At 44.1% G+C, this 12,601-nt stretch overlaps 1 long non-coding RNA gene across 1 annotated transcript in view; it reads right to left on the minus strand.

Moving 5' to 3' along the window:
- Positions 1–12,601, minus strand: part of LOC128323743 (uncharacterized) — a 58,636-nt gene that overhangs the window by 29,866 nt on the left and 16,169 nt on the right. Inside the window, exon 2 of the long non-coding RNA XR_008306452.1 lies at positions 6,245–6,293. This is a non-coding gene — a long non-coding RNA (uncharacterized LOC128323743). The remainder of the gene's footprint in view (positions 1–6,244; positions 6,294–12,601) is intronic.

Here is a 12,601-nt window from a genome sequence, read left to right on the forward strand (position 1 = left end):
TCCCAGTGGTAATTGGCGCCCTGGGTGCAGTTCCAAAAGACCTTGAAGAGCACCTCAACACCATAGGGGCCACAGAAATCACCATCAGCCAATTACAAAAAGCAGCTTTACTGGGAACAGCCTATATTCTGCGACGATATCTATAACAACTGACAATAAGATTCAGCCATCCCAGGTCCTTGGGAAGGACTCGATGTCTGGACAAAACAAACCAGTCAATAACACCTGTCTGACTGTGTAAACAAGAAATAATACCTGGGCCATTACCTTTCCAGATTACCCACTACAACAATGTCACTAAGTGTCCTCCAAGTGTGCTTCTGTACTTCCTGTGTTTTGACACTACAGTTAAAGCTATCAGCAAGGTGCCGTTCATATTTCCAATGCCTTCTTTCAGGTTTTATTGCTACATTACAGTCCTATAACATTGTATGTGCGGCGCAAAAAAAGCGGTATTTTCCCATTGTAGGAGTTTTATGCAAGCTAGAAAAGACTGCTCCCCCTGCAGGTGGCTTTACACAACAAACAGCTTATTTATGTTTTGGATGTGACTTGCCAAGCCAAAGCATTTTCCTACTGTTGTAGCAGGCAATCTGGAAAGCGTCCTGGTGAGTCACAAGTTGTGCAGGCCTGAGGTAATATGTTGAAGTGGGTGGTGAAAAGAAATCAGGTTCAAATCCTGGCTGAACCTTGAAGCTTGCGGAGGAACTTTTGGCAAATCAGTCTCTTTGCCTAACCTGCTCCAAGGAATTGTAATGAGGGGATAAGATTACACTGCCCAGAGCACCTAAGCTACCTCAGGCTCAGACAAATCTGAAGAGATGGGGTATACATTAATTACAGATATAAAACATGAAATTAATAGAAGACGATAAATAGAAGAAGGCTTCTCATACAAAAGGTATGATAAATAAGTTGATCCAATATAGCACTGTTTCTGGGAAAGCAAATTTAAAATTTCTGTTCATTTCAATGAGCACAGAGTCACATAGAGTTCCATGTAACTTTCCCCCAGCAATTTTCTCTCCAGCTCCTTTTTCCCTGTAGGAGAAAAGATGCAAGGATCTCTACATTTTTCCTTAAAGAGAGAAAATCAGGGTGATTTGGGAAGGAAGCATTATATTCAATCAATCAATCTTCAGTTGAAATGCTATATTATCTTTCCCACTCATCTTTCCTTTTGAAAGATGGTTTTTGCTTGAAAAATCAATCAATTGGAAATTAGAAGAGCAGTTCTCTAAAATAATGGTGGCCTAATTTGCAGGGTTTTTGTGAGTACAATGTGGATTTTTAAAAAAACAAACACGTGTATGTGTTGTGTTCATTACCATCACTCCCAAATGATAAACCAGAAGCTGCTTCTAACTTTTAGAAGGAGGTGCTTCCTGTATTTTGTCATTACCCTGTCCATCCTCTTGATCTTGTCAGTAATAAGATTTGCTTTGGAAAATGACATCAGCTTTCTGCTGAAAACTCCATACTTGTGATGAGACTCACACCTTGCTTGGGTTTGAACACTCTCCCCCTTACTTAAATAAGAAGTACAAGAATAGCTCTTTTGGGCCAGGCTGCTCTGAACACAATTTAATTATGCTTTCTCTTTGGCCACACAACAATTGGATGATTTCTAGTTAACACTCCATTGTGTTTCTACCAAGAAGAGTCTTTGCTCCGAGGCCTCTTTGTCAACCTCTACATCCTCAGCAAAGAAAGCAGTGCTCTAAGGATTTCCTCAGGAAGGAATTTCCAGTTGCAGCCAAGAAATTACAAAGACAAGAGGGTCTAGCAACAGGAGACAACAAAAGCAGACGTTCTCTCTTCAAGAATCACAGTGCACACTCAAACAGATATAGCAGCTGGATTCAACCCACCACTGCCAACAAGAGCAACACATGGTACCCAAATGCCAGAACTGGCAGCCATAGAAAAAATTATTCTACTTTTGTTGTCCCTTCATTAGGAATTAACAGGGGTGTTGCACAATTGCACCCTGTTAATGAAACTGCTCTGGGGTGTTGGCCATGCACCCCGACTGACTTTTGGGCTTGTGTGACTTTTGGGTTTGAGGAATCAGCAAATCTAGAGTGAGCAGTTCATTACAGAATAAATTTGTGCAAAGCTTCAGTCTTGGAAATTACTGGCAGAAAATTGAAGTCAGATGCAATCAGGTTTATTTAGGATTTTAGAGGTACAGAATGAAATCTTGATCAATAAGCACCTAACTGGTTCTTGCACATCCCTACCAGGAAAGTCAGCACTCAAATCCCTGTTCAGCCAAAAAGCTCACTGGGTAAGTTTGGGCCAGTTACTATCACACAGCCTAATCTCACAGGACAGTTGTGAAGATAAAAGAGGAGAATGTTATATACCACCCTGAGCTCTTTGGATGAAGAATGGGATAGAAACGTAAATAGTGGTGTACATCCAGACTATCAAAATGGGCATGGAACTGAGAGCAGCTATTGAAACAGAATGCACTATGAACAAATTGTTCTGGTAAGAAGTAATCTGCCTACTTTCCTTTCGCTATAATCTCAATTGATAATTACCTTCTTCACAAGTTAGCCCACTCCAGCCTTAAACGTTCACAAGTCTGCCAATTTGAATCTGAGTGGATGACATCATCACAAACTACATCCTTGAGCAATCCCTATGTGTCCCCACACATTTAGCAGATTTGGTTCAAATCAGTTAGGTGGTCCACAATTTAGGCCACTTGCACCTCAAATAATTTTAATTGTAAACCACCCTGAGCCATTTTGGAAGGCCATTTTTATATGAATCAATCAAATAAATAAATAAATTTTATGCATCTGCCATCTCAAATCAGGGTGGGTGACATCATCACAAACTATGCCACTGAGGCATCCCTATGTATCCCTACAGCAGTAGCAAATTTTCAAACCTGTTAGGCGATTCACAAATTAGCCCACTTGTGCCACAAATGTTTATGCTTCCACCATCTTGAATCGGGGTGGATGACTTCATCACAAACTCTGCCATTGAGGTGTCCCTGTGTGTCCCTACAGCTGTACCAAATTTGATTCATATTAGTGCCTGCATTGCGAAGTTGATGGGGGGGGGGACACTGACCAAATGCTGGGTGATCTAAAAAAAAATAAGGTTTTGCTCCTGTGTCTTTGTCAGCAATCTGTCACACAGACATGAAAGGAAGTATAGCTTTTTCTACCACTTACCTCCACCATAGGAAGAATTTCACCCTGGAATGGCTGTAGCTGCCATCCTGAATAAATTTATTCAAGGAGGTCCCATTGAAATTAGGACAACCATGCCTAACTTGACCTTTAAATCTCAATGGGACTTCTTCAAGTACATTTAGTCAGGATGCCAGCCACTTTCAGTGAGTCAGGGTGAAACAATATGTCCCCCATATCTTATTTCTGAGGATGTAAGAGGAGTTTTCTAGAGGAATTGGCTTATTTCTGAGGGAAGGGAATTGGCAAGAGGTGAGTTCCAGCAAGGAAATAGCTAAAAAGGGAAGGGAATGACACTCCTACCTACCCACCCTGTCCTTCATAGGCACAAACTGAAGTAGCTATCCTCAGCTGTTTTGCATGATAAAAGAAAAGCCCTTTGGAAAACCCAAAGTGGAATTGAATTGAATCTATATTTCCAGTTGTTCAAGGCACAGAAGCAGAACTATTAATAAATAAAGAGGTGGCAACAATCATATTCACTCCTCACTTTAGAAGTGCTAGTAAAGTGAAACACACAGCAGTTTTGAATGGCAGGCATGAACAGAGTTGCATTTAACTGATTGCCTTCCTACTGTCTGTTTATCTCAGAACGGTAGTCTCTAGGTAGGCAGACAGTTGCGAGAATGCTAGGCTGAAGGGTGCTAGGCAAGGGAAGACCCAGGGTTGGCTACAGGCAAGAATGAGGTTACTGTTGGAAGAAACTAAAGCAGCTACCAGCTGCAGCTGGCACAGAATGGCAGGCAAGGCAGAGAGCCCAGAAATGTAGAAAGAAACTAAGTATTCTGACAACAACAGCAACAGAAAGATAAACCCCAGGCCAAGTATATTTAGACTCTGGGCCACATCTGACTGTGGTCAGCCAAGTTTTCCAAGATCCATAAAATCTGTGCGAGAGTTCGGAAGAAAAATGCAAGAAGACCGCCAATCAGAGAGCAGCACATTCTGTTCCCTAATTTCATATGCACAGATTCTCATTATGTTTCAAGGAGGCTGGGAGCATGTGCAATTCCCATGAGCAAACACACTTCTAGACAGAGGGCCTTTTTGCACTTCGGTAAATTTCCGAATTGAACTGCACGTGGAAGAGATACTGAGCTTCCACATGGAACCGTTCTCATGGCTTTCTTTTCCGTACCCCTGTTGCTGTTTTCTGTCCATGCTAAGGAACAATTATCCCTGCCTTCTGCTTCCTACTGTTCCTACCTTTCCACTAAAGGCCCAAGCCCAATTCAGACATTATGCTGTATGAATGGGCCTCCATTCACACATTATGTTCAACATCCATACAACTAGTGTATGGTGTACACAGGTACAGATCTAGACACAGGTACAATCATTCACATATTATGTTGAATGCAGGTACAGAAGTACACTTCCTATCTGTACCATGCATTTGAAGGGCCTGTATCCAGGCTCACTTTTAAAATGAACTCAGGTACAGTATTCACACAAATACGTGTACAGATTCACACAAATACATGTACAGACATCTCTGTGCTGCTGCTAGCAATACTTTTCTGTTGGATCCCAGGAGCCATCTTTGTTTGTGTTTGAGTCTCCAGGCTTGGAGATCTCACTCTGTATATGCTCAGGAGCCTCACAGCATCGTGAGCTCTCAGTTTATACACATGGGGACAAGTCATTTAGTGGCAGTGGGCCAGTCGCCCCTAGATTTGGCTCCTAACCAGCAAATTGTAAAGGGGAGTAGATGCATGCCCTCCCTAATCCTGAGTAGACCGCAGAAGTTAAATACAAGCAGGTCAAGGCTGCTTTTCACCCAGGGTGAATTGTCTTGTCTTTCCCCTCCTTTGGCAAAAGGATAGCAGCCAGCTAAAAAGCCAATTAGCTCAACAGGGAGATTACAGATAAGGCTTGCAGAGGTAAATCTCACACACACACACACACACACACACACACACACACACACACGGTTGAATCATTGATGCGAACCTAAGAGATGCGCCCATTAAAAGTACTGATTAGAATACTGATTAGATTAGATTTCCATCTATGCAGATTCCCCTTCCCAGGCCTATGCACTCTGTTTCCATGACAAAAGCCTTGGCATACCTCAGCAATTCCCACATGGGAAGATCAGCAGCAATGGGATCCTTGCCAGTCCCTCCCAGCACACCTGTCAGACAGCAACCTCAATTGGAATTTGCCCCCAGGATATGATTTTGGGTATAAGAAACCCCAGTTACATGATCCAGTGTGCTACCTTGTATGCTTCACTTGGGACTCATCGCATACTCCTTGTGATCTTCGTGCTCTCTACGCACCAGCTCTCTTGGGGTTTCCAACAGCTTTGGGGGCAACTTACTGTCCACAGGCCATCATGCAAGGCTGTGTTCAGTATTTTGTGCCACTCTGCAGATTGACTTTCTTGCCGAGGCTGATCTGCCTTCCTCACTAACACAGGAAGCTGGATCCAAGGAAGGAGCACCCTCCTGATTCACCTCCACCGTCTAACCCCTCCAACCTTCTTGCACCCACCTTGGCCTGACCTGTTCCTAAGGAATGAAGTTCATCAGTGGTCCCTGGAGCCCTTCGTCCAGACCAAGTGATATGAGCCTTCGCCCCTCTTTGGGCCCAAATTCTATCTCTATCCCCTTTTCTGAAATCCAACTGCCTCCTTTTCTAAAAGCCTCTTTCTCTTGCCTGCGTGGGAACTTACACAATTAGGACTCTAAGCTAAAACACCTCAATGCAGCTAAATGTATTTTTGATAGTAATATTGCTATAACCACACCTTTCTCTCCTCTGGACCCTCCTTATACCTTCTTTTTATTTTGAAACTTAAATCTTGCCTCAGTCCAGTCATTTCCTGGGTCCACACTTTGCACACATTAAAACTTATGTGAAACAGTTCCTTTCTGAGCTAAATTTCCCACATGCGCCCAAAAGGTAGATTTCATTAACAGTGCTTGTACAGCATAATGTCTGAATCATGCTTAAGACTATCTCTGCTTTAAAAAAAAAATCAAATCCTGTTCTTGTGTACTTTCAGTTTAGTACATACTTACCAAACTTCACCAAATTTCTGCAGCATTCTTCCCCTTTCTGATAAGACTCCTGTGAAACATTGAATGGAAAAGTCCCCTGTTAACTGAGCAAAGAGGCACCTTTTAAAGGTGGAAATATTCTTCTATTTATCTGGGGGGGAGCAACTGGCCCTTTCCAACCCCAGCACAGCATCTCTCCAGTGGCTGTTGCTGGTGTCTGTCTTATGTTTCTGTGTAGACTGTTAACCCTTTGGGGACAGGGATCCATCTTATTACTTTATTATTGTTTTCTCTATGTAAACCACTTTGGGAACTTTTGTTGAAAAGTGGTATATAAATATCCGTTTGTTTGTTTGTTTGTTTGTTTGGGGAAAATCTTTGATGTGGCTTAAGTGACTCCTGGTTCTCTAGACAATATTGCTGACCCTTAACTAATCCTTCTTTAAATCACACCTCATCATTTCCCTTTCATAGCTGCAATCCTTTGTATGGTATTATTATTGTTCTTGTTGTTCTTGTTAACCAATATTTATATACCGCTCTTCAACCAAAGTACCCAAAGCAGTTTACATAGAAAAATAAACAAGACATACGGGATAATCTCCCTGACCAGTCTAAACAAGTTCTGCAGCACTGGTCTAAACCAGTTCTGCAGGGGAGACTTTAGTGCTGAGTCATCCCTTTCCTGTGGCCTGTTTCCTGTGAGAGTTAAAAACCTTTAATTTTCCAAAACCCAGGAAGAAAAAAGAAAATATTCTAGTATGGTAAATCTCACTGCCACCAAGCAACCTCTATAGAAAGTCTTTCCCAATGCAGCTGGGGTAACTAGCAATCCCCATTTCACTTTGCTTCTTCTTGCCAGTACACAAGAATAAAACCTCTCTCTCCCATGCATCTGCCTGCACGTGGAGTTAATTGTTAATTGTTAATTTGGCCAAGCTATCTTTGAGATGTGTTCTGCACCAGAGAAATCCCCCTTATTCCCCACACCCACTGGGTTAATAACCAACCCCCTGAGGCTTGTAAAAAGAACAGAGAAAAAAACATTAATTCAATTACTGCAGACTGGTTTGGTCTGAGGCTTTTAGCTTTTGAGATACACTTAAAAATACTTAGTTGTTTACAAGAATACTTCAAAAGCACCCCGAATGATGCTGGGGCAGCATACTTAGAAAGAGTTGCACAGTTGCAAAGAACAGATATTTAGGGAAATGCAACGCACATGAACACAAAAGCAAAATAAATTCCTAACTCCCAATTTGACTAAACAAACTGTTCCCTATGTTGGGTTCCCAATCCCAAAGCCAAAAAAAAGTACTGGCTTCCCTTTGCCTTGACTCACCAAACTCCTGATGAGAATCAGACCTCCTGCAGATCTCTCACCCTGAGAGATTATCCTGCAGCTCTGCCATGAGGCATCTGATCTCAACCTCATCCGCACTCACTGCCAAAACTTCCCTTCTCATTCCCAGAATTTCCCACCACCGCAGCTCTCATGTCCCTCCCACCTGTTGGACTGATTGGTCGAGCCCTGGAAGTCACCAGCCTGTCAGTCAAGACAAGGGTTCACTTCCTGTTAACTCTTTAGAGGAATGGGAGACTGGTCATTACACCCACCTCCTTAAATTGAGACTGGTGGCTGGGAGTTGACAGCTTCTGTCTCAAAAGGGATGGGAACACAAACCTTAACTTCCTAACTTAACTATCTATACATACAAAACAGTAATAAATAATAACATGCCAAAATAACATTTGAATATCTTGCCCTGTTCCCTCTACCCTCCTCAAGAGTCCTTTAGGTTCCAGTGGCACCTTCGAAGGGACCTAGCAACAAGGCACCTGTCACTATCATCTTCTTCTTCTTTTTCTTCTTCTTCTTCTTCTCCTCCGCCCCCTGTAGCCAGTGGTTCTCCCCCTCTGACCGCTTCTGGTTAAGGACCATGCCTGTTTAAGGGGCCTGGTCTGCACCCAATGGCATCATTTCTGCCCCAATGCCCCTTTCAGAAGCATCAGTAGGCAGAGTGAAGGTTCTTTTAAAGTCTGGGGCTTGGAGGATGGGCTTTTTTTACTGAGGGCTGCTTTTAATGCCCCCAAAGAATATCCTAGGTTCAGTTGTAGCACAGGTCTGTAGGCATCCAACAGCTGTGGTGCTCCAAGTCCCAGTCCTTGGAATGTTCCTCAATTAACATCTGGATCATGGCCCCCAAAGTCCCTTGGGCTTCACCCACTGATCCACTTGTCAAGTGCCAGCCAGATACTGGGGCTAGATGCTCCAGGCTATTGGTGCTCCAATGCTTCTCCATTACCCCATGTATGAACTTGGCACCTGCATCAGTCAGTACTTTCCCCAGCCAACCAATCCTGGCAGAATTGTCCAGTAGAGCCTGACTTACAGTCTTTGCATCTTTCTGGTTCAGGGCAATCGCCTCTGGCCACCTAGTGGCACAGTCCACTAGAGTCAGTATGAGGTGGGGTTGGCTGGGCCCAGGTATCTTGGGTCAACCTCTTGCTCTCCACCATCACTGGATCCTTCTCTCCTGGACAGCATGCCTCCCAAACGAGGCCAGCTAAATCTTCTCCGATCAATATGGCACAGGGATTATCTTCCATCACTGCAAATTCCTATTCTCCTTCCCAGCCGGCCCACCAGACAGGTAGCTTCACCAGGGGCATTTGTGCTCAGCCACTGATGAAGATAGCCCATACCCATGAGGCCTGGGAAGCTGCTAGGCATTGACAAGTGAGGGGTGTATGCCTGAGATCATGGCACCAGTGTCCCGCCAGGCCGTGACCTGATGGCCATTGACCCACATACTCTTCCACCTCTTGGGTGGAATGGTTTCCACATCAAAACAAAGAGGTGGCCCCCTTGGATTTGCCACCACCTTTGGGCTCCTAATGTGGACTAGGTTCATTTGGGCTTGGGCTTTGGGTCAGTCCCTATTGAAATGCCCATCTTCCCCACACTTAAAACATTTGGGGCCGACCTGCTCAGTCTGTCTGCCTCCTTGTGGTGCAGGTGTGATGTGACTTGTGTCCCCTGGGTTCACCTTGAGCAGGCACTGAGGCTCCACCCACCTTGGGACAAACTTGGGATGGTCCTGTTGAGGTGCCTCTGCTGTCCCTCTAGTTTTAGAGTCAGCCATTTTTCTGTGCCAGCTCTCCAGCTTCCGCAATGGTCTTGGGCCCCTGAACAAAGACCTGCTCATAGAGGTGATCTGGCAGCTGAGAAAGGAACTAATCAAGCTGAACCAGGTCAGTGATTTCCCCAGCTGTCTGCGCCCTCACTCGTTCCAACCATGAATGCAGTGCCCTCTTTAACTTGTGGGCATAGGTCTGATAAGACTCTGCAACTTTCTTCCTCAGACCCCTGAAGACCCCTGGCATTTTCTGGAGTAAACCCTAGCCTGGACATAAGCATGTCTTTGAACAGATTATAATCATCCATATCACTGACTGAATTTCTGCTGACACTGTTAAAACCAGTCAAGAGAAGTCTCAGGTACCTCATATACAAGTCTTCTTTAATGCTATAGCCTTGGCAGGTCCTCTCAAAATTGGAGAGAAAGCCATCTGAGTTTTTCCTCTGGAGTGGTTGAGGTAGCTGAGTTAGCTGAGCTAGCTGGTTCTGTTTGCCCTTTATTTATTCAGGCCATTTCAGCCTCATGGGTGAGTTCCATTTTTTTTATTCCAGAGCGCTCTCTCTCTCTCTCTCTCTCTCTCTCTCTCTCTCTGTCCCCCTCTTGGACCCCTCCAGCTTTTTGAATTCCAACTCTCTCTCCTTCTCAGCCCTTTGGGCTTCCAACTCCAGCCTCCAGAGTTCCAGTTGGAGTTGTAAGGATTCTGGATTCTGGGTGGTTGCCTCTGATTCTGCCCCTAGTGCTGACCCAAGACCTGGATCTGCCTCAGCAATTTCCCCCTTTCCCCCTGCTTGGAACATCTTTGCTTCTGTGTCCTCCTCTGCAGGGCTGGCACATAGAGTTTCCAGGCCAGACCACAAAAACATGCAGTGGTTCTCTATTCCCTGTACTGACCTAGCTATCCATCAAACCGGACAACTAACAATAAAAATAACCGTGTGTGCTTGCAATCCTTTGTGTTCAAAGCCAAAGACAATTGGGCTTTTGGGTCTTTTACCCTGTTTGGGGTCAAAAGAACAACAACAACAACAACAAAATCATTCTGTTCTCTCACTCTGAGAGTCAAAGACAGGCAGAGAGAAAAAACCGATCTTTGGTGCCCTCTGGTGGCTGTTCTGATCCCACCACCAGTCACTATGTAGCATATTGTGGGTAGTGGAAAATTTTTCCTTTCCTGACTTAGGCCAGGTTAAGGGATAATCTCCCTGACTGGTCTAAACCAGTTCTGCAGCACGAGGGAGACTTTAGTGCTGAGCCATCCCTTTCCTGTGCCCTGAGAAGCAGACTGGCTGGTTTAAAAATCTTCAACTTTCCAAAACCCAGAAAGAAGAAAGAAAATACTTTGGTAGGGTAAATCTCACTGCCACCAAGCCATCTCTATGGAAAGTCTTTCCCAACAGGGTTTGGGGTAACTAGCAATCACCACTTTGCTTCCCCTTGCCAGTGGGCAAGAATAAAACCTCTCTCTCTCATGCGTCTGCCTGCATGTGGAGTTAATTCTTAATTGTTAATTTGGCCAAGCTATCTTTGAGACGTGTTCTGCACCAGAGAAATCCCCCCCACCCCAATGGGTTAATAACCAACCTGCTGAAGCTTGTAAAAAGAACAAAGAGAAAAAACTTTTATTCCGTTACTACAAACTGGTTCAGTCTGAGGCTTTTAGCTTTTTAGATACACTTAAAAATACTTAGTTGTTTACAAGAATAATTCAAAGAAGTATTGTTTACAAGAATACTGCTGTTGGACTGATTGGTTGAGCCCTGGAAGTCACCAGCCTGTCAGTCAAGACAAGAGTTCACTTCCTTTTAATTCTTTATAGGGAGGGGAGACTGGTCACTACAAAAAAAATCTTTTGAGGCCATGATGCCCCTCAAATTTCAAAGAAATAAATCCAGTGGTTTCCACGCAGGCACTCTTTAACGTTTTGAGGCTTGTCTTCTTTCCATTTTAATTGCTGCGGTCAGAGTAGTCAGGCTAGGAACAATATTTGTTTGTTTGTTTTTAACCCAGTCTGCATCAATGCACAGCCCTACTTCTTTCCCCAAAACACATGAGTCTCCTTTCCCTATTAAGTGCAGTAAGACTTATTTTTGAGTAAATGTGAATGGGCTTGTATTGCCCATATGAGTGGCATGGTAATGATTGTAGCTGCTGTTGATAAGGAAAACTGGGGGCAGGGGAGAGCCTTAGGGCAGTGGTGGTTGGGGGAAGGGAAGGAGATCAATTGGGGTGAAGACTGGTGGGAATTTGGGGAAACAGATTGGCAGCAGTGGGGATTTAAGGAAATTTATGAGAGGGTTGGCAAATTGGCATGCAATGCACAGTACACACTGCAGGAGAGTAGGTGGTATTAGGCTTGAAGATTGTGTGCTCCATACATAGTGGAGGTGGAAGTGTGGGAGCCTTTTTGGTTTTGCTGTTGTTAATCCGTTGGGAATATTTGGGGCGAGGGGACACACAATATATTGTAAATCTGTCATCTACCAGTATGTACCGCCCAAAACTTATGTCTCCGGGTGGTTTACAACATCTCTTCACAGTTTACAAAGTAAGTTGATGTTAGTTCTGAGGAAATCACTGGTTTCCTCATTCATTTATTTGAAACTCCACCTAGCAAGAGAAGCCCACGACAATCCTGCCTTACAGGTTTGGGTGCTGTCCTTCGTGTGCAGTACCAAATCCTTCAATGGCAGGGGCGTAGCTATAATTGAGCGAAAGGGTTCAACGAACATGGGCCCCCAGCTCCTGGGGGCCCTCCAGCTCCACCCCTCCCTATTTTCTTCATTATCTCCCTCACTCTGGGGGGCCGCCAGAGAGAGGGATGAACACGGCCCCCTCTCCCCTAGTTACGCCCCTGTTCCTTGGACTATCCCACCCAAAGAGGCAAGCCAGGTAACTGCCTAGAGTTCCAAACTTCCAGGGACATGTGCCTCAACGATGTAAATCTTTTGGAAAGCAGATTGCTGCTAGCCCTTCAGAGTTTCTCCTCCTATTCAATAAATATTTATAGGTTAAATGGGAAATTCTCATTTATGTTGGTACCCAGGAATCTGGGGTTAGTATTTAGTTCAGATTTATTTAATGTTCAATTTATATACCTCCTTTCATAAAACTCATCCCAACGAGGTTTAGAAGAGTTAATACAATACAATTCCATAAAATCGCTTTAAAATATTAAAATCAGTTAAGACCATTAAAAAAATAGAAACACCAAAAAGTGGCCATCATAAAAAGACAA

Source organism: Hemicordylus capensis, chromosome 4 (genome assembly GCF_027244095.1).
Source record: "Hemicordylus capensis ecotype Gifberg chromosome 4, rHemCap1.1.pri, whole genome shotgun sequence".
NCBI lineage: Eukaryota > Metazoa > Chordata > Lepidosauria > Squamata > Cordylidae > Hemicordylus > Hemicordylus capensis.